Raw genomic sequence first — 21,507 nt, forward strand, 5'->3', positions numbered from 1 at the left:
AAACTCTCTTAGCCCCGTTTTCCGGATCGTCTGCCAGCAGCTGGGGCTAGGAGACTGCGGGGCTCCCAGCCGGCATCGGGGGGGGGGGATCTCCATAATGCACTGCGTACCTTGGGTGCAGCTAGCAATCCAGGTGGGCAATCCGCCCATCCAGCAATGACAGAACGATTGTCTGCAGGGAGGCAGGTGCTAGCAGCCTTCCTCCCTGCTCTGAGAGCCGGATTAATCTAGTAGCAAAAGTCGCATATGCTACAGGCCCCGCATTTCCGAGGGCCCCGCAGTAAATGTTTGCCTGCTGTCTGGTGAAATCGGCTTCTCACCGTATTCTCACGATCTGGCAATGCTGCTGTTTACATGTCGGGGAAGCTGCATGCTGCATGGTACGTGTTGTGGGTTCTGCGTGTGTGCAGGCGTGTGTTGGTTGGCTCCTTGTTGTGTCGTGTGCAGGCGTGGTGTCCTTTGCGCTATCTCCCACGCTCCCAAGCTGCGGTAGCATGCGCTGTTACACCGCTGGGGTGTGCCACCACGGTAAGCCTGTGACAAGGGATGTGCGACTCCAGGGCTGGACACAGTCAGATATCAGTGACTGTCAATTAATTGCTGTCACTTTGTGACTTGCGAGTGTGATTGTAAGTGCGAGTGCGAGTGTAAATGCCCGCTTCAAGGGGGGAAGGGGGAAGAGAAAATACACGAGCCAACTCGTTGTGGTGTTCTTTCTTGAATGATGGCCTCGAATGATGATAGCAAATGAAAACACTGAGTTACTTTTCTATGCAAGTAAATAATTTATGTTTTAATATTTATGTGCATTTTTAAAATTTAGGGCTCCTTTAAAACATATGCTGCAGGCTCTGCACTAGCTTAATCTCGCCCTGAACATGAGAAAGGGCTCTTTATCGCACAGTCTGATCCACAGGATCATTGTGAAGATAAACTCCATGTGCTACTGTGGGGAAATGCTTGACTAACAAGCAGAAGGTTGTCAGTTCAAATCCCCACTGGCATGTTTCCCAGACTATGGGAAACACCTATGTCTTGCAGCAGCAATATAGGAAGATACTGAAAGACATCATCTCATACTGCGCAGGAGGAGGCAATGGGAAATGCTTGACTAACAAGCGGAAGGTTGCAGTTCGAATTCTAACAGCTAGTATATCGGACAGCAACGATATAGGGAGATGCTGAAAGGCATCATCTCACACTGCTTGGGAGGAGGCAATGGCAAACCCCTCCAGTATTCTACCAAAAGAAAACCACAGGGCTCTATAGGCGCCAGGAGTCGAAATAGATTTGAGGGCACACTTTACCTTTACCTTTATACTGCTACTATGTGTACTAATGTGTGCCATGCATGTTATTATGAATTCCTTTGAAGAAGAATGGAATACTAGTGTGATAACAAAATAACCAACTCTCTAGCTACTTACTAGAGTGCACTTGTAACTAAACATACAAATAACAGACTGCCCCTAATGATTTAAATGCAACTTAACTGCTGGGTAAGTATGCTTAGCACTGCAGCGTTGATATGGAGAAGAGAACTGGTCTTGTGGTAGCAAGCATGACTTGTCCCCTTAGCTAAGCAGGTTCTGCCCTGGTTGCATATGAATGGGAGACTTGATGTGTGAGCACTGCAAGATATTTCCCTCAGGGGATGAAGCCGCTCTGAGAAGAGCAGAAGCTTCCTAGTTCCCTCCCTGGCCTCTCCAAGATAGGGCTGAGAGAGATTCCTGCCTACAACCTTGGAGAAGCCGCTGCCAGTCTGTGAAGACAATACTGAGCTAGATAGACCAATGGTCTGACTCAGTATATGGCAGCTTCCTATGTTCCTCTGATTGTGCTGTTGGGAAATCCACACTGACCTGGCTCCTGTGTTTGCAGTCCCATTGTTACATGGTTAACTGAGCCACAATTCAGCATGAGTGGAGGCTCCTTTTCTGGACGGGACCAGAACTGGCTAAATTGTGTGTCTCAGTTCTTAATGCCATAGGCTGGATCTAAGGTGTGTGAGGACAAAATTAGGCTTGGGGAGTTAGGATGCCGAGAAAAGATCAGTGCTGGTTTAGAAGCTCTGCACTAAAATAACAACAGCAAGGACATAATGTATAATGTACAAGGATATAATGGCTTCATATTGCCCTACCCAGGCCGGGAATAAGCCCCACTGGACACTGTGGCTGGCATCCTGTCTCATGTAGCACCAGTGTGTGGGTAATTCCAGTGACCTCCTCTTCCCCCAGAAGCACTTTTTGGGCAAGGACCTGCTCTCCTTTTTCTTCAAATTCCTAGTCCCCCCTGCCCCCAAAGTGCTTGAACCACGGTTCAAACCAAAGATCATGAACATTCCTACTCTCTCTGTGTCATCTAAAAATATGCCTCCGAAGGCTGTGTGACCCTCACTGACATATTTTTGAGTGGCACAGAGCCCTTCATGGGAAAAGGGAGGTCACTGAAATTTGCCCCCACCACTGAGCCAGCGATGGAGCTGAGTTCGTTGAACTTTTCAGAAGCACCATTGGTGCTTCAGTAGTCAGGATGTCTACTAATAGGACTTACTTCTGTTTGTACTACTTGTTTTCTGTCTTTTGAAGAGCAAACCGTTTTTGTGAGCTTAATAGATCCTAGAAATGACGTGATTGTCCCAGGAATAAAGAAAATGGGCATAGTCATTCTGCCTCTGCCAAGGACTACCTGAGGATGTGTTTTGCTTCTGTCTTGCTTGCTCTGCGCTTTGATGCCACTATTCTTCCCATCCCTCCACAATTTAGCAGGGAGAGGCACTGCTGAGTCATGTGTGGTCAGTCTTTGCTTACTGAATTACTTGCTTAGTTTACAGACCAACAGATGTGCAACAAACTGACCTGATGTGCACCTATAAGTGCGCCCTCAGACATGCCACAAACAGCTGGTTATTTGGCAACAGAAGAGCTATATTTATCAGTGCTTGTGGGGGATAATCTGTCACATTCCTTGCCATTCCTTATTCAGTGTTTCTTATAAACCGACTAGTATTTTTAAGCCCGTTATGATAACGGGCGCTAGCTTTCTCTCACGCCTTTAAGTGTGTGTGTGGTTTTTTGGTTTTTTTAACCTTTCTGAGGCCGGGACCGGGGGCGGAGCGGAGGCCGTAGAATTCATTTTTTAAAATGCTGCCACGGCCGACGCCACTGACCTACCACCCTCCCTCCCAACTGCCGAGTCCACCTTACCCCAGCCCGTGTCAGTCGGGCAAAGATAGTCCTTAATTTCAGAGGCAGAGAGGAGCTTGCAAATAGAGCTCCTCTCTGTGCAAAGGCTCTGCCGGAACTGGCAGTATGGACGTAAAGGACGCAGTAGGCGTCCTTTGAGCCCAAAATGCCATTTCGGGAAGAGGCTTTGCAGAGAGAGGAGCTCTGCTTGCGAGCTCCTCTCTGCCTCTGAAATTAAGGACTATCTTCACCCGACTGACACGGGTCGGGGTAAGGTGGACTTGGCAGTTGGGAGGGAGGGTGGTAGGTTGGCAGTGTCGGCCGCGGCAGCATTTTTTTCTCCCTCCCGTCCGGCTCCGGCGGCGCCACCAGACCTCGGTGGTGGCTCTGCCACCACCTTGGCCGGCTTCCCCCGCTGCCTCTTCCCGCCGCCTGGCTTCGGTGGCGCCGCCAGGCCTCAGCCGCGCTGCGTCCTCTGGCCGAGGCGGCGGCATCGTCGCCACCTCAGCCAGTTCCCCCCGCTGCCGCATACCCGGCTTTTTCAGGACAGCCGCTTCTGGCCGCCCAAGATGGCCGCCGGGTGCTGGCGGTCGTGTCTCCCTTGCTCTGTTCTGGGCATGCGCTTCATGCCCAGGGAGGCATGAACACACGCCTTGGTGTCCGTCCACGGACAGACACCAAGGTTTTTATTAGAGAGGATATTTAAAACTAGTCTTGCTGGAGACCATTCTTTGGCCAAAAGGGCCTGCTCCTGGCATCCCAGAGACTCACAGGGATTTGGCTGGATGACCTTCCCTGAACTCCTGCTGCTGTACATATTATCAATTGTTTTATCCCAGCTCAAGGGAACAGTGGAGCCAGAACGAAGTCCATGAATAGTACAGAACGATGAGCTGGAGAATCTCACTGTGGATCTGGCCCAGGGAGACAGGCATCTCAGCAGTGGCACACGCTCTCCCCTTGACATTTGGGAGAGGAGAGGGAGACCTAGGCAGGTTGTGTGTGACTGAAGGTTGCTGTGCCAGTTGACAGGAATTCAGAGACCACCAGATGTTGCAGTGGCTAGAATGTGAGGGAAAGACAGCATTTCCCCCAATAACAAAATGTTGTACTTACATAGGAACAAAGGAAGCTGCCTTATACCGAGTCAGACCCTTGGCTCTTCTAGCTCAGTGTTGTCTCTGGCACACCAGATTTTGCTAAACTACAATTCTCATCATCCCCAACTACAATTTATTGTGACTGACAGTGTTCCTTCTAACAGGGATCCCAGATGTTGTGGACTAAAACTCCCATAATCCCCAGCTGCAATGGCTTTTGCTTGGGGATGATGGGAGTTGTAGTCAACAAGATCTGGGAATCTCTGTTAGAGGGAACACTTGTGGCTGAGGATGATGGGAATTGTAGTTCAGAAACATCTGGAGTACTACTGGTTGGAACGCCTGGTCTAGCCTGACTGGCAACAACTCTTCAAGGTTTCAGGCAGGAGTATTTCCCAGCCGTACCTGGGAACGTCTTCTTCAACATGAGCCCCACCACCTGCTAAGATCATCTGGAGAGATTTGGGCCTTCTCCGTTGCAGCCCCTGGACTTGGAATGCACTCCCTGTTGAAATAAGAGCCTCCCCATCTCTGGCAACTTTTAAGACGGCACTGAAGACACATTTATTCACCCAGTTTTTTAATTAGATTTATAGTTTTGATTAATTTTAATACTGGGTTTTAAATGTTTTTAATCTTTTACATGATTGTAATTGTTAATTGATTTAATCTTTTAAATGATTTTAATTGTAAATGCCCAGAGATGCAAGTTTTGGGTGGTATAAAAGTATAAGAAAGAAAGAAAGAAAGAAAGAAAGCCGGAGATTGACCCGAGAGCAGATGCTCCACCACTGAGCGATGGCTCCATCTCCTAAGGCAGAGCCACTCAACTTTGGCCCTCCTGCAGATATTGGTTTACAACTCCCATCATCCCTGATTTTTGGCCACTGTAGCTGGGGATGCTAGGAGTTGCACTCCAAAAACTGCCAGGGGGAGGGGGCGCAGATTAGTAGCCCTGCTCTAAGGGGATATCTTACAGCATACCCGGGCCGCCACCAATATCTTACCTGGGCTGCCACCAATCAGGGGCCACGAGTGCGGCCCTAGAGACGCCCCCCACATCTGACGTCAGACACGGGGCGAGCGTGGTTTTCTGCAAGACTGGCTCTCCACCCAAGACTGACAGACTGGCACTACTACTACTACTACTACTGATATACAGCTTTTTAGGAGGAAAGTACTCAAAGAGGAGGAGGAAGTGGTTCCCAGTCCCCCAAAGGGCTCACACTCTGAAAAGAAACATGGTAGATGTGGTGCAGCAGGGAAATGCTTGGCTAACAAGCAGAAGGTTGCTGGTTTGAATTCCCGCTGGTATATTTCCCAGAATATGGGGGACATATTCCCAGACTATGGGAAACACTTCTATCGGGCAGCAGCGATCTAGGAAGATGCTGAAAGGCATAATCTCATACTGCGTGGGAGGAGGCAATTGTAAATCCCACCCGTATTCTACCAAAGAAAACCACTGGGCTCTGTGGGCGCCAGGAGTCAAAATCAACTTGACAGCACACACTACCTTTACCTTTAGATGCCCCAGTCACTGAAGGAATGCTGTGATGCCTGGGGCTGAATAGGGCCATGTAGTCCGTTAGTACTCTGACTGGAAATGCTGTATCCTTCAATGGAAGTGGCGGGGTGTGTGTGTGTCAGATTTTTTTTTTTTAAAAATCTGGGAACAATAATAAAGACTCATTTTGCAAATGATTGTCTGAAAAGGCTGTTAGGAAATCTGAACAACAGTACCAGTCCCATTCAAGTGAAGCAGCTCTGAGCAAGCGCACTACTGTTCCCTCCTGTTCATTTTAAAAGGACTTGGGCAGGAGAACTCCTCGTGAGTCTGTGCTCCTTAATTAGTGGGAAAGAGTGCTCCTGGTGGATTTTCTGTCTCAGACCCAAATAGCTTGGTCTGATTCTGCTCTCCTCCTCAGGCTTCCTAAGAGCCAGCTGTTTGAGAAATGAAAGCATAGTTTTTACTGCTTTGTGTGGTGGGGTATCCAGATGTCTGTTCTTTGTGAGACAGAGCATTTCCCCAAGACTGCAGTTATTTTACTGGGAAGATGCTATCCTTTCTCCAGGGCATTCATTGTTATTGTGATGGTTGCATAGAATGTGGCTGTGTAACTGTGCTCAGTACCTATTGGACACTGCCAGTTAAGTAAATGGTACTGAGAGAGACACATCCCCTCCATGGTTGTTTGTTTGTTTGAATGAGATATCATCCAGCCAAGGTTAAAGTCCTATTGTTTCAGTAGAAGACTTAAGCATGCGCTTAATACTTCCTCAGAGAAATAAATGGGACATCAGAGTGCGTATCTCTAGTTGGATCTTGCCCAATATGATTTGGAACCTGTGAGCTCCAGCACCAAGGCAGGGAAACTGACCGAAGACTTTCACAGATTTCTCCTGGATAAATAATTTGTGTAGTGATTGATTGATGCCTAACTTGCTTTTTGACCCAACTGAGTCTTGAGTTTTGCCTTCAAGTGAAACTTCCAATAGGGAAGTGAGAATAACAAGACTCGGTTTATGGCTTCAGTTTCACCGGTGATTGCAGGTAAAGCCTCCAAGCAAAGTCTGTAAACGAGAGCCCTGCTTTTTGTCAGGTTCTTGTCGCGCTTAGGAGCTTCTGCATATTTTGCCCGGAGACTTTAGCGGAACTCCACTCATTACACGAGGGGAGCGCAAAAGAGCCGCTGGCTCCCCAGCTTTTGACAACAAAAGTGAAATGAACAAGAACGGGAAATGAAATACTGTTGTTGTTGTTGTATCATCACCATCACCATCATTTTATTATATTTTTTAAAGGCCCCCCCCCCGCAAAAGGACGTAACGCTGCTGGACGCGCTCCTTGAAGGAAAGCTGCCCCATCCCCAGCAAAGTATCCCCCCCGCCTCTACCTTTCCCGTAGGGGCAGTGGATGCAGCATAAGAATGAGGGACGTGCTCGCGGACATGAAAGGAAGTGTTTGGAGGGGCGTTGGGGATTCCTTTTCCAGGAAGGATCATAAGGAATAGGACCGAGTGAGTGATGTTTCCTTCCTGATTTAACCCGTGCGCGCGCGCGCGCGCGTGTGACAATTTGCACGGGCTTGTGGCTAATCAGGCCGGTAGCCTTCCTCCCTGACCTAGCCCGGGGAGGTGAAGGGCGGGGCGGAGGGTGTCCCAAGCAGCTTGCAAGATCTCGTGGAGAGAAGCCCGCAGCCCGGCCTCTCCACCACCGCGCACCACGCCCGTCCCCCTCCAGCCCATTGTTGTTGTCACCAGCAGAAGGAAGCCAAGCGCGGGAGGAGAGATTTCCTGCCTTGCCCCCTCCGCAGCGTCTCTGGGAGAAAGCCCGCAAGCCGGCGGCCCAGCACCTTGGCAAGAGGAGGCTCCCTCCCTCCCTCCCTCCCTCCCCGAGGGCTGCCTGCTGCAGCGAGGGCGAGAGCTGCCTGGGCCGCCGGGGCCGAAAGGGTGAGGCAGCTGCTCGCTCCGTCCTTGCTCGCTGCGACAGCCTGACGCTGGAATCGGCAGCCTCCCCGCAGCCAGCCGGGCTTCGAGTGGAGGGAGGGAGGGAGGGAGAGAGCGTCAGTGAGCAAGCCCGGCGGCCGCGTGGTGTGTCACCCTCCGCCTGGCCCCCTCCCTCCTCGCAGCAGAAAGGGCCGGCGTGTGCCGCGGGTGCGGGTGGGCGCCCACGTGACAGCCCCTCCCAGCCGGCATCCCCGGGGATCGGCACTTTGTTCGGGATGCTGCCGCCGCCGCCGCCGCCCGCCGTCCCCATTGTGGAGTGAGCGAGGTCCTGCCCGGCGGCGGCAACAGCAGCAGCAGCAGCCCCCGCTGGAGCGGAGTCGACGCGGAGCGAGGACGGAGCCTGCGCTCCTGGGAGAGGCTGGGTGGCAGCGTGCCCGGCGGGGCGCCCTGCCCTGGCTGGCCGTCCGTCCGGGCTGGCTGTTGGACCCACCGCGGAGGAGGAGCCGCGGGGCGGGCGCTTCAGGACGGAGCGTGGATCTTCTTCGCTTCCCGAGTCCCGGCAGCGCGAAGCACGGAAGGAGAAGAGGCGCTGCTGTCGCTGCTCAGGATGGGGGACGCGCGGCGGGCCGCCTAGCACGGTAAGTCCCGCCGGGCTTGGGCGCCGACGGCGTGTGGTGTGCGGCGGGAGTTGGGGCTCGCCCAGGGCGAGGGGTCGCGGGGAGCGAGGGAGATCATGCCCCCCTCCAGCTGAGGTGTCTCGCCCAGGCTGCTGTGTCCCTCGCCGAGGCTCCCTGGAGAGGCGGGGGGGGGGCAGGGGGAGGGTTGCCATCTGGCACATTCTGTCTTCGGCGGCGCCTGCCAAGCAGCCAAGAAAGGTACGGGCAGGGGCAGCCGGGTGGCTCGCCCTGGGCTGCAGCAAAGGCAGCTGCCGAGGGCCGCGGTGGGCTTGGGTCAGCGATGGGGGGGGGAGGGAGGGGGTGCAGCCGGAGGAGGACCCCTTACCCTGGCCAGTCCAGAGACGTTCACAGGCTGAAGCAGAGTCTGGCACCCGTGGCAGCGGTGTCTGCTTTGGATGGACATCGCAGACTTGGTGGTGCGCGGCTACTACTGCCGACCAGCCCCGCCGCTGCCCTGGCCTCTCTCTCGTTACAGCCCTTTCCTGGACGGTGCTCGAAAGGCACGTCGAAGGCTGCAGCCTTGCGAGCTAAGCAGGTTTAGGTCTGGTCAGTGTCTGGATGGGAGACCTGCTGCCAGCCTGGGGATTCCACACATTCCACTTCCTGGGGACTCTTGGGAGGAAGGTGAGCCATAAACAGACTCTGCTGCCATAAACAGACTCTGTGCTGTACCCTGGACTAGGCTCCCCCATTGTCCCTCAACAGCTTTCTTTGGACCTTGTTTTGGACTTGAGACCCCATAGAAAGAAAGTGGATGAGCGGGGTGGGGGGAAGCCCTTGGATCCAGCCTAGCGTGTAGTTCTGTCTTGGAGGACTCGCCACCCCATCCCGTGTGCCATGCTGAAGATTAGTGTGTGGCTTCCAAACTGGGGCTAGTTATGGGCGGGGGGCGGGATATGCCATTCCCAATCATATCTGCTGCTCTCTCGCTGCCATACACAAAGAATGGCTTGGGATAGGCAGGCAAGCAGGGGCAGAGAGAGGAAGCAGAGGCCAGTTCTCCTTCAAAGGCCCCTAGTTTGCACTTTGCATTTTCAGGCATCCACCTAATCAAGCGTGTAAAAGGTGTGAATGCGGCAAACACATGTTTACAAGCATAGGTGTCAAAAGGGTACATTCATCCCGAAGCTGAGCCCGGAGGCAAAGAGATTGCCACATGTTGCATGCAAGAAAGCAGAGTGCTTTTCCCTCTGCGATGGACAAAGTGGGGCCTTGGGTCTCTCCCCGAAAGAGAGGGGCTTGTGAGTTCTGGATGGGTATGGAGCACCCACTGTATGTGGAGCACAAGTCTCCCTTTTGCACGTTACCCAGTAGGCACAGACAGAGCTGTTGCTGCTGATTTGCAACCCCAGCCCCTCTGTGCTGAGTGTCCTGGTTGCCAGTGTGGTCGTTGTCTTGGCTTTACGCTCCTCAATGCCTCGCCTGCAGGGAAGCCAGCCAGTGTGCTTAGTTTGCAACCTCCCTTTCAATCTCAGCCCCGATTCTCCTGGCCAAGAGCAGATCCGCCAAAGGCTGGCTCGGCTCCTCAGCATGACACAGGGGATAAGTCATTTCTGGCCATAGTCTGCCAGGAAATAGGCCAAGGAGGCCGAGAATTGTGGGCACTAAAAGGCCGGGGAGTGGGGCGTGTGTGTGATCATCAAGCGGCATTCCAGTTCCTCAGGAGGCGGAGAAGTCATAAGGAACCCGCGTGGCTCACAATGAACACGGCTCCTTCTTCCTTTGGAAATCAGGCAGGCGCCGGGTGTTTTGGTTCTGGCTTTGTCGTGGAGGGCAGGCTTCCACTAGTTTGCTCTGAGCTGGGTTGAGCTGCTTTAGCCAGAAGTCTTGAGGGTTTGTTTGGATGGTTTGCACCTACGTAACAGATAGATGCCCTGCCTGGGCTCCGTGCAGATATCCTGAGCCAGGCACAGCCTCTGCTTCGGAAACTCGCAACCCACACAGAGAAGAAAGCACAGACAAAGAGAAGTAAAGCAGGGAGGAGGGGAGCAATGTGTGCCCGCTGGACCAACCAGCACCAGGATTGTTGCTTCTCATGCAAAGCTGGCACAGACCTTGCCATCCCCACCAGTAGGCTGAAGACCAGAAGCTTAATCTTATTGACCTTTGTGATTCACATACATTAGAAGGTTTCAACCCATTCTTCTTATTCTTATTACCAAAATGTCCTCTTTTGTTTCTGCAAGCCTGCTGCACTCATGACTGAGATGGTGAACCCTCCGGGACAGTGGTTTTTCTGCTGTTTGTTGGTGGCACTGTAATAATTCGCCCTCAGCCTGCAGGATCAGGCAGGCAATAAACAAAGACAGAAAGAAATGGTGATGATCTCTCCTTCAAAGAGGATGAGAGGTTTATGTGCTCACTTTTGCCAGGCAGGGTGAAGCCTGGAAAAGCACAGCAGATGCAACACAATCCTCTTGTTTATAGAGAGGCAGGCTGGAGGTGGCAACAGCTTGGCACAGTTCCCTAAAGGGAGTGCCCCCTTCCTGCTGCCATGGTGGTTCAATGGAGATCATTGCTACCATGTGTCCCTTCCAGATTGCTTCTGAGCTCATCTGTTTGCCCCAGTTCTGTCCCAGTGGTGATTCAGGCTTGGCACTGCATGAGGAGGAACAAATTCACTCAGGGCAAAAGAGGATCTGGGGTGTGTGTATTTTGTTCACATGCAGATTGAATGGGCTGGTCATTCAATCTGCATTTGAATATGAGAGTTCCAAAATGACCCTGCTAACTGAACAAAAGTCACCTTTTAAAAGTGGTGGTTCTTTTTATTTAGCAGTGGGAGAGCAACTGGCCCTATGCATCCCCAGCACAGCATCCCTCCAGTGGCTGTTGCTGGTGTCTGTCTTATGTTTCTTTTTAGATTGTGAGCCCTTTGGGGACAGGGAGCCATTTTATGTATTTATTTATTTATTTCTATGTAAAACGCTTTGGAAACTTTTGTTGAAAGTGGTATTTATCGTAATCATCATAAAAAGTTATATGTGCTTTCCCCATATCATTGAAATGGAGAGGTGAGTCTAGAGATGCAGCTAGGTAATTTTGGCGCCTGGACCTAATGACCTCATGGGAACACACACACACACACACACACCCCACAAGATAAGCACCATCCCTCTGCACACATACACTGGTGACACTGACATTATTTAACACATGGGTTCTTGAGGGCTCAGACAGTACTTCTAATTAGCAAGTACTTCTAGAAACTGTTTTATAGCTTCTTCCCTCATACACACAAATAAATGTTACGTAGATTAACTAAAGGTTTATACTGGAACAACTCCATTTCCCCCTTCCTCTTTTCCCTCCCCTTTCCTTTCTGACTCCACCCCACACTCCCTACGGGATTCCTATTGGGACAAACATCCAAACAACAAAATACAAAAGATTACTGGACAGAATACAACACAAAGCAAAACACGGCAAAAAAAAATTCAGGACATAAAAAGAGCAACAACTAAACAAAACACAAGTCCCCTCTTCAGAAACCATCAGGCAGAAACTCCTATACTAGACCAATTAGAAGAAGCGGGATTCCCCACTCGGGTCTCATGACCCAAACAAAACAGCTGACGTAGCAGTCGCTTCACTAACGTGGACTTGTGCAGAACCTGTGTCCAAAAGCAAAGGGAAAATTACGCACACCTCCCTGAAAATACAGTCCCGTGCAAGGGGCAGTCATCTACAGCCATTCTTAGAGGTGGAAAATATTTGTCAGCCACGTGGCTGGGGATGTGTGGTGTTTGTTACTGTTTAGCCTTTTAACAAACAAAAAGGGAGCGGGGAGAGCCCTATCTTTCACAGCCACAAAGGAAGCGCGCTCTGATAACAAAAACAGCTTAGCCAACGCTCTAGCAATGATGTGCATATGCAAGTCTTATCCGGGGAAAGGTGGCAATACATACACACAAGAAACTGAAAGTAGAGGTTTGCAGGGGAGGGCTGGGATGCAAATTTAGCCATCCCATTTGACAAAACAGACTGGAGCTGCCTGCTTCACTTCCAGGCAGCGTCGATGGCCTCAATTAACCCCACACTTATCCTCCCTTTCCAGTAACAAACCCAAGCCAGCACGGGTGGAGAATGGGGATTTCTGGCATTTTCACAGAATCCCCCTTTGTGGTCTGTGCGGAGGATCCCTTCAGATGAGTTTTATAATGATTTGTGTATCACACATGAATTGGGGCGGGCGGGGAGAAGATGGGCGCTGTCTCTGCTTCAGTTTTCCAGCCCCAAACCAAACCAAACCAAAACCTGACAGACCAGACTTCTCCTGGCTAAAGCACACACACACACATCCATCCTGGTAGTCTGATCTCACTTCCTTGGCGGGCTCTGGGGCCCAATAATTCCTGCAGTCACTACTGCTACCGCCTCCCCTTCCTTCCCTACCCTGGTCTTGTGGTAGCAAGCCTGACTTGTCCCCTTAGCTAAGCAGGGTCCATCCTGGTTGCATATGAAAGGGAGACTAGAAGTGTGAGCACTGTAAGATATGCCCCTTAGGGGATGGAGCCTTTCCAAGTTCCCTCCCTGGCAGCATCCTTAGGCCGAGAGAGATTCCTGCCTGCAACCCTGGAGAAGCCGCTGCCAAGTCTGTGTAGACAAGACTGAGCTAGATGGACCAAGGGTCTGACTCAGTGTATGGCGGCTTCCTGTGTACCTGCAGCGGCGCTGCTGCCAATGTGGGCTCCTGCTCAGCCATTCCCACTCCCCAAGCTCCACCTTGGTTTCAGCCGCTTGCCTTTGCTCCTCCCGGCTGCCAGCTCCACCTGTCAAGCCTCAGTTGCAAATTCCAAACCTTCCTGGGTGGCGTGCCTCGCTTCCCTGTCACGTATGCTAGTGCACACTGCCCAGGTGCTTCCTGGAATGGCTGGCCAGGTGGAAGCTGCTATCTGCAGTGCTCAGTGCCAGGCCCAAGTTGTTGCCTGTCCAGTGGCTGGCTGGCCACATCATCAATGTGCGCAGGTGCTGAACCGACTCCATCCTCACTGCCCAGTGCGCTGGGCTGCCTGGCACCCAGCATGGCATGGCCGGGCCAGACAACAGTAACACAAGCGACATCATATGGGCCCACCCACAGGCCTGTGGGGCCCCGGACTTCTGCCCAGTCAGAAATGGCATTCTCATTTCTCAGCGGAATGAAATGGGCCATACATTCTCCATGCTCCAAGCTAGGTTTCCCCATGTGGTGGCCGGTAGGAAACCTTGGCAACACTGGGATATTAATCCCACTGGCCTATTCTGTCAGTGGGATGTGGGGAATGGATGTCTCAGGTTACAGAGTGCTGAGGCCGTGTCACTGAATGCACTCCAGGCTAATGCTCACCATTAACAAGGGATTTGAGACGGGTTCAGATAACCAAACTGGCAACTGAAATGTTGAGTGAACAGAATGGAATTGTCACTGGCCGTAGGTATTATTTATTTTCCTATGTAAACCACTTTGAGAACTTTGGTTGACAAGTGGTGTGTGTGTGTGTGTGTGTGTGTGTGTGTGTGTGTGTGTGTGTGTAGATAGATAGATAGATAGATAGATAGTAGTGTGTTTTGGAACAGCTTCAGTGCATGCACAGCCAGTTCACAACTCCCCCTACATTGTGCCGCATTGCCACTGCTGTGCCACTTCGGTTAGTTTGAGGGGGCCAAAAAGAGCCAGGCCTGGGATGGAAGTGCTGTTCTATTCCATTTGATTCCCATTTGTTTGCATGTCAGTTTGGTCATGCAAATTTGTGAAATGATCAAAATGACAGCAGCAGGCTACCAATTAACAGCTATGAAAAGATTCCAAAGCATTTTGGGCCTCAGTTTTTCCACAGGGGAGTAATTTAGTTTGAGAATTTCCCTGCCTGACAGCAGGTCTGTCTTTGTGTAAAAAATGTTCCGAGGAGCAACCAAGGTTTGAAATGCATTGAGATCCTTTTATAAATATTGGTTTGCACCATTCCGGTGCCATCTCCCTACATTACCTCATAAAAACACAGGTCATATCTCTTATGCACTGTGATCACATAGTCACGTCACGACGTGGCTATCTGCAGTGTTGATTCCCCAATAAACCACACTTCTTATGTCAGTTTGTTTGCACGCATTGACCTCTGGAGCACTTCATAAAAGCATGATAATAATTTGCTGGATCAAACACAACAAGTCTTATCTAATCCACCCCCCCTTTCCCCCCACAATGGCCAGTCAGATTCTTCTGAGAAGCCCATGAGCAGGAGATGAAGACTACATCATTCTCCCGCTGTTGCTTCCCTGCAAGCTTATTGCCTCTGAACTTGGAGGTAGTCATGTAGTCATCATGCTTGAGCCATTAGCTCAGTTAGCCTCTGCTATATGTCCCTTCAGTTCCTTAGATTCAACCCAGCCAGGCCCTCTGGGGGAGGAGAGTTGGTCTTGCGGCAGCAAGCATGAATTGTCCCCTTTGCTAAGCAGGGTCCATCCTGGTTTGCATTTGGATGGGGAACTACATGTTAGCTCAGTGGTAGAGCATCTGAGGTCCCAGGTTCGCTCCCCAGCATCTCCAGGTAGGGCTGAGAAAGACTCCTGCCTGAAACCTTGGAAAGCTGCTGCCAGCTGCCAACCACAGTCCTAAAACACATCTCATAATGAACAATACTGGCAGCAGCTAGTGCTGACATAGCAAGAGAGGCAGTATTATTGTCCACTAAAGAAAAGCAAAGAAAAAAATAGACTTGGGGCCTAACAAAAATGTAGGTGCTTGATAGATAACAGAATTTTAGAGGTTTGGGGACCTTTTGGGACCTTGATGGCATTCTAGTCCAGACCCAGTTTTTAGGACCTTGACGGCCTTCTAGGCTAGCCCTGCTACCAAGAGGATATTTCTGAAGTGGGTATTCCATTGTCTGGGAGATGATAGGACTGCAATGGCCTCCTGCCTAACTTCCGAGGAAGGCTCACCCACAGCAGGCCATTGGACAATGATCTTAACACATGGGCAGCTTCATTTGGGAGAAGGGGGTCCTTCACAAGCTTCTACCAGCCTTGCCTTCCTTCCAGTACCTCCTCTGCTGCAGCTAGAGCTAGGGATGCGCCCTTTTACAGGTCTCCAAACAGGTTCAAAAGACCAGTGGTTCGACTGGTTCGAAGGTGGGGAGGATACCTTTAAGGACTGGGAAGGGTGCACTCACACACACACACCCCGCTGTGTTTCCCCCACTGGCGCTGCAGTTTAAAAGAGTCCAGCGGGGTGGCAGCGTTCTGCCCTGCCACCCTGTTGCCTCCTCGGACCGGAAGCGACCGGAAGTACCCGGTGTGCGTGCACACATCAGGCGTGTCCTGCCAGTTCTGGGCACATCCCTAACCAGAGCTTTTCAAAGGGTGCATAAAGATTTAGAAACGTGCCTGTAGAACTGGTCAGTTTGCATAATTTGTTCTGATCAGTCAGTTTGGGAATTTGGGGTTATAGGATCCCTGCTCAGCGGGGTAGCTATAATGGAAGAAGTTGGAGGGAGGACAAATGGCCCTGGGCCCATTAGGGGACCCCCACTGGTGGGTGATAGCTCACTCCTCTGTGGCAAAGATGGGGGGGGGAGCAGATCAAGAAGTGGGGGCAAGGGCCCACTGCAACCTTGCTACACTCCTGTCTCTGTCTCTTGTTAAATTGTCCCCAATGATTGCTCCTCCAATAATGGACCTGGCCAAGTAGCCACTATCAAGTAAGAAGTACAATATATGCAGTGCAACCCACCCACCCCCCGATTGCTGAGATTAAAGCATGGCTAGCAGAGATGCTGCAAAAGCCTTTTCCGACTCAGATGTCAAGGGTGGACAAAAGCTGTCCTTTCCACGAATATGCTTTTCAACAAAAAAAGTTCCCAAAGCAGTTTACATAGAAATAGAATAAAATGGCTCCCTGTCCCCAAAGGGCTCATAATCTAAAAAAGAAACTTAAGAAAAGACCCCAGCAACAGCCACTGGAAGGATGCTGTGCTGGGGATGGATAGGGCCAGTTGCTCCCCCTCTGCTCAATAAAGAGAATGGCCACTTCACACAGGTGCCTCTTTGCTCAGTTAACAGGGGACAGCTCCCCCCTCTCTCCTTCTCCCGCCTTGATCTTTGCATTCACAGGACTGCACGGATCTTCCTGCCCTGGCTGGGCACTCCTATACTTACCCTGTTTAGGGGTGTGTGAGAACAGTCCTACTTACTGTCTGCAAGACCTTTCTGCCAGGAGTGCCTTGCTTTCTACTAGCCACTTCCAGAATCAGACCCAGGGGAAAGGATTAGTAGCTTGATCTTGTCACTACCAAGGTTTTTGCCACAAGAGTATCTGGGAGCCATCTCATCCCTGGCACCTGACCTGATTGCCTTTATACAGGCTTAAAACCTCATAGTGTGCATGACTACTGCTTTGGCTAGTGCGGTACTGCACAGATGCTAAAGGATCATGGGGACTACCCCAGCCATGCTGAGGAGGATGTTGGAGACATAGTCCAATGAGCCCCTGGTGGCGCAGTGGTAAAACTGCCGCCCTGTAACCAGAAGGTTGCAAGTTCAATCCTGACCAAGGGGCTCAAGGTTGACTCAGCCTTCCATCCTTCCGAGGTTGGTAAAATGAGTACCCAGAATGTTGGGGGGCAATATGCTAAATCATTGTAAACCGCTTAGAGAGCTTCCAGCTATAGAGCAGTATATAAATGTAAGTGCTATTGCTATTGCTATTGCAGTTCCCTGCTGCCAGTCACAGATGGGTTTCATACGGGAGGGCACAGGACAGCAGTGCTCCCCCAGCGCAATATGCAGGGTCTGGTTGCTGCAGCAGAGCAATTGGGATAAGCTCTGTCCCTGTTCAGGCACTGGAGCTTTTGTTATATACAGGATTGGGGCTGGGGCTGATGGGAGTTGTAGTTCAACAACCTCTGGAGGTGGCTCACCCTTGCTCTAGAACAGGAGAGCTGGTCTTGTTGTAGCAAGCATGACTATGACTTGTCCCCTTAGCTAAACAGGGTCTGCCCTGGTTGCATATGAATGGGAGACTAGAAGTGTGAGCACTGCAAGGTATTCCCTTCAGGGGATGGAACTGCTCTGGGAAGAGCATAAGAGCCAGGGATTCCAAGTTCCCTCCCCAGCATTTCCAAGATAGGGCTGAGAGAGATTCCTGCCTGCAGCCTTGGAGAAGTCGCTGCCAGTTGTCTGTCAGTTGTACCTGCCAGTTGTACCTGCCAGTACCCAGGTAGACAATACTGAGCTAGATAGACCAGTGGTCTGACTCCGTATATGGCAGCTTCCTATGTTCCTATGTAACTGCAGCCCTCTAGCTCTTGTTGGCCTACAACTTCCATCATCCCCAGTCACAGTGGCCAGTTGCTGGGAGTGATGGGAGTTGTAGGCCAACAAGAGCTGAGCACAGTTGGAACACCCCTGCCCTAGAATGTGTGTGGAGTTTTTCCAGCCCATGAACAGCATGGAGAGTCCAGCTGATTTGTTCCTTTTGGTGGTGGTGGTGGGGATCCCATAGTAGGTGGCAGGTGCCTGGGTGAGATCTTTGTTTACCTTGGCCCTGTGCAGCTGGTATCAATGCCCCCCTCCATGTCTCTCTCCCATACCCGATTCAGGAAATCCTGGGCTGGCCTGCAACAAAAGCAGCATGAGGATGTTCGGAGGGCACAGTGAACAGTTCCGGTGTCAGGACAGCAGGCCCAGTCGTAGGAGAGACTAGATTTATAAATAGGCTGCTCAGATAAAGTATTTTTCCTGTTGAAAAACAGCCACCCGCAGCTGTGGCCAGAGAGGCAGGAAAAAGGTGTTTCCTCGTGATGATATCTGCAGTGGGAGCTCACGGAGATCTCTGGGTGCCAGATGGGATCAGAGATGGGGTTTCAGTGCAGTGAATTTGCCAGCATCTGCTTGGGGCTCCAGCAGTTTGTCACTGAGTCCTGGGGGACAGCACTCCCCACGAAGTCCATGGCTGAGACAAGGCTTGACAGGAGATATCTAGTCTCACTGAGACTAGTTATCTTCTGTGTCAACCCTTGGGCCAAAGGAGCCTTCCCCATCCCAGCTGGCTGCACTCTCTTGCTTACCCTAGGGGCTGCAGGGGAAAGGCACTGAAACGGACTCCCAATAGGTGAGAGTGCTCTCTGTGGCTCTTCTTTGCTTTATCATCTGCTTAGAGCTGCCAGGACTTTGATTCACAGATCAAACCGGATGTGTTGAGTTTCCCCCCCTCCCCGACCCCCACTCACATTGTTCTGAGAATATTCATGAGCTTTCCCCAAAACCAATTTTGAAATTAATTCTGCCAGTCTTCTGTGGGGAGAACAGGATTCCTTCCGGCTGCTGAATGTTTCCACTGACACATTTGAGATCATCATTTGAGGTTATTGCTTTCCTGCTATGTGTTCCTTCCCAAATGCTCCCATTTTCATCTTTCTCATGGGGCTGCTTTCATGCTTCGTGGCCACTAGGAGGCCTTACTCTCCTGCATTGACCATGGTTGAAAGGATAAAGGAAGCACTTCTGCTTCCTCATCACACCAGCTTCTCAAGGTTGGAATGAGGTACATGAGGGAGTGGGATGTGGGTGAAGATTGGAGGCTGAGGGTCCCCCTGTGTGATGACACAGCTGGCCTTGCTACTGATGTTGCAGCATCATAGTAGACAGACACACCTTTACAGGAGGATTTATTTATTTATTTATTTATTTATTTATTTATTTATTTTATTCAATTTCTATACCGCCCTTCCAAAAATGGCTCAGGGCGGTTTACACAGAGAAATAACAAATCAATAAGATGGTTCCCTGTCCCCAAAGGGCTCACGATCTAAAAGAAACATAGACACCCACAACAGTCACTGGAGGTACTGTGCTGGGGGTGGATAGGGCCAGTTACTCTCCTCCTGCTAAATAAAGAGAATCACCACATTAAAAGGTGCCGCTTTGCCAAGTTAGTAGGGGAATTTCTTTTTTATTAAAGAAATAACCAAAATAAGAGAAATTATTATCCCTGCTAACTTGGCAAAGAGGCACCTTTTAAACATGGTGATTCTCTTTATTTAGCAGGGGGAAAGTAATTGGCCCTATCCACCCCCAGCACAGTACCTCCAGTGACTGTTCCTGGTGTCTATCTTGTGTTTCTTTTTAGATTGTGAGCCCTTCAGGGACAGGGATCCACTTATTTGTTTGTTATTTCTCTGTGTAAACCACCCTGAGCCATTTTTGGAAGAGTGGTATTGAAATCGAATAACTAACAAACAAACAAATACTCAGAACAGTTTTTTGTTGCAAAAAATTTCATGGGCCAATGTCTCGTGTCCAATGCAAAACATTACTGGATAAATCAACTTCTCCCTCCCTCCCTCTCTCTCACACACACACACACACACACACACACACACACACACACACACACAGCCCTCTGGTAGCTCTCATGAATGAAAGGAAATGGTTGGTCCTGTAGCAGTAATTGAAGCAGAAACCCGAGAAATTCAGGTCTGTTTTATACACAGCAGTGTATGTGTTTATGTTCTCTTGCATTGGGAATTAGGGGGAAGTTTGGCAAGTTAGAAAGAGGCGCAATTGATCAACCCCCCTGCACCATTCTAGATAAATTCTCCCTTTGGCTTTGAAATCACTGGCTCATCAGTACTGCCTGTAGTCAATGGGAATAATTGCAAGTAAGTGCCTTTAGGATGTGGCGTCCAAGTCCATTGCCCATCTTCCTCCAGATATTTTCCTTCTCAGAGTTTCTCCTCAAACAGAGTGATTAGCCCATTAAGCTTCCATCATCTCACCATAATTTCTTGATGAGACAAGATGGGCATTTCAGCCACCTGCAGTTTGCCCATTCTGCTGTGCTGCATACCCCGAGTTTGGTTTTTTAGCAGAGTTGGGGTGGTAAAAAGAGATGACAAGTCTCTTAGCAGAGCCAGTCTGGTGTTCTGTGTCCCAGAGCCACTTACTAATAATGTGCAGGAACAGGGCTCCCGCTCAAAACAGACAGTTTCCCTCAACTGTTACTACGTTTGTGTCAAGAGAAGCCGATACGACGTCATGAGGACATCCCCATGGCCAGGCCTGCCTGGGCTAGCACTGCCCTAGGGCTGGTCAAGAGTACTGCTGGGACCAGTCCTGATCTTAGCTCTCCTCCACCAGGTAGCCTGGGCTTTGTACCTGGGCTAAGAGTAAGGCAGGGGGCCACACACATGCCCTCCTACCTCACTGCCCGGTTGTGTGGACACACAGGCTGCTAGCAGCCCGAGCTTCCATCAAGTCAGGCAGAAGGAGCAGTCCGGCAGTGCAGAACTCCCACAATGCACCATGCTCCTCACACAGTGCATTGTGGGATATCTGAGGATGCAGCCAGGTTTCCCCTGTTCCCCTCATTGCTCCGGGAGTACTCGCACTCTGGGCATGTGGGCATGTGGGGCTGGGAGTGGCAAGGATCGTGTGGGGGGAGACAGATAAGGTCCTGCCTCCCCCCACAGCCCTCCCCAGCCCCAGCAGTTGTGGTCGTGTGCATGACTTTCATGTGCAATACAACATGCCCATGCCCATTTCAACACATGTCCATGCAGGGGCATAGCAAGGTTGGAGTGGGCCCAGAGAAAAGATTTTAAAATGCCCCCCCCTCACTGAAGCTCAGCTCATGAAATAAAGAAATCTTAAAGGAGGCTGAAGCGTGGTAACAAAAAGCATATATATATATATATATATATATATATATATATATATATATATAAATTTTTTAAAAAGGTTTGTAAGTTGTGGACAATGCAGGTCATTTAATGGTACTAGAGAAAGACATGCTATTCTGGGAGCTCCAGGTCTTAACACTCACGTCAATTTTGGAGGATGAATACAACTGAAGGAAGCCCGGGCGGGTGCGCGGCTGGGGGAATCAGGCATGTGGCTTGCCTCTGGGGGGCCCCCCCAAGGCAGTGGGCCCCCAGACAACTGTCTCCTCTTGCCCTATTATAGTTACGCCCCTGTGTCCATGCAATGCGATGCCAGGGCCAGTCCAGGTCATCCATTATGTGTACCAGTAATGAAATAGATTTACATGTGTGTTCAGAGGTGCACCTAGGTAAATTTTGGAACCTGGATCTAAAGGCTTTTGGAGCCCCTC

General features: G+C 50.7%; 1 protein-coding gene across 1 annotated transcript in view; it reads left to right on the top strand.

Annotated features, from left to right (window-relative positions):
- Positions 1-7,903: 7,903 nt before the first annotated feature.
- NAV1 (neuron navigator 1) overlaps positions 7,904-21,507 on the top strand; it is a 409,357-nt gene continuing 395,753 nt past the window's right edge. The window contains exon 1 of the mRNA XM_053243557.1: positions 7,904-8,375. The gene's annotated coding sequence lies outside the window, so the exon portion shown is untranslated. The remainder of the gene's footprint in view (positions 8,376-21,507) is intronic.

This window comes from Hemicordylus capensis, chromosome 4 (assembly GCF_027244095.1).
Source record: "Hemicordylus capensis ecotype Gifberg chromosome 4, rHemCap1.1.pri, whole genome shotgun sequence".
NCBI lineage: Eukaryota > Metazoa > Chordata > Lepidosauria > Squamata > Cordylidae > Hemicordylus > Hemicordylus capensis.